Here is a 1,387-nt window from a genome sequence, read left to right on the forward strand (position 1 = left end):
CTGGTTAACTGTTTAAAATAACACACACTAACACAATACACTGACACAATAAGACACACTAACACACAGGAGTGAATGTTAGCTGGTTAACTGTTTAAACTAACACACACTAACACAATACACTGACACAATAAGACACACTAACACACAGGAGAGAATGTTAGGTGGCTAACTGTTTAAATTAACACACACTAACACAATACACTGACACAATAACACACACTAACACACAGGAGTGAACGTTAGGTGGCTAACTGTTTAAACTAACACACACTAACACAATACACTGACACAATAACACACACTAACACACAGGAGTGAACGTTAGCTGGTTAACTGTTTAAACTAACACACACTAACACAATACACTGACACAATAACACACAATAACACACAGGAGAGAACCTTAGCTGGTTAACTGTTTAAAATAACACACACTAACACAATACACTGACACAATAAGACACACTAACACACAGGAGTGAATGTTAGCTGGTTAACTGTTTAAACTAACACACACTAACACAATACACTGACACAATAAGACACACTAACACACAGGAGAGAATGTTAGGTGGCTAACTGTTTAAATTAACACACACTAACACAATACACTGACACAATAAGACACACTAACACACAGGAGAGAACGATAGGTGGCTAACTGTCTAAACTAACACACACTAACAATACACTGACACAATAACACACACTAACACACAGGAGTGAATGTTAGGTGGTTAACTGTCTAAACTAACACACACTAACAATGCACATACACAATAACACACACTAAGACACTAACACATGCTAACACTACAATAAGACAAAGGAGTGAACATTAGCTGACTGTCTAAACTAACACACACTAACAATACACTAACACACCCACACAAACTAACACAGAGGAGTGAACGTTAGATGGCTAACTGTCTAAACTAATGCACACTAACAATACACTGACACAATAAAAGACAATAACACACTAACACACAGGAGTGCACGTTAGCTGGCTAACTGTCTAAACTGGCTAACACTGTTGTCTCTTTTCTTCAGCTGTTGGTGTTCTGAAAAATATGTCAATGAATCTATTTGTACAGTTATTCATACAGCAGCTTTTTCATAATTGAAACGTTTTTGGTGTTCTCACAGCATTCACAGTGAACACAAACACTGTCCCACGTCTTTCTTACACTCAGTTGGGAAGCTAACTGAACAAGTAGACACAGACAGGGGATGTGAACAGGTAGACACAGAGACCAGTGATGTGAACAGGTAGATACATAGACCGCTGATGAGAACAGGTAGATACATAGACCTAGTGATGTGAACAGGTAGACACATAGACCAGTGATGAGAACAGGTAGATACAAAGACCAGTGATGAG

The sequence above is a fragment of the Electrophorus electricus genome, chromosome 6, assembly GCF_041902795.1.
Source record: "Electrophorus electricus isolate QZ-2024a chromosome 6, ASM4190279v1, whole genome shotgun sequence".
Classification (NCBI taxonomy): domain Eukaryota; kingdom Metazoa; phylum Chordata; class Actinopteri; order Gymnotiformes; family Gymnotidae; genus Electrophorus; species Electrophorus electricus.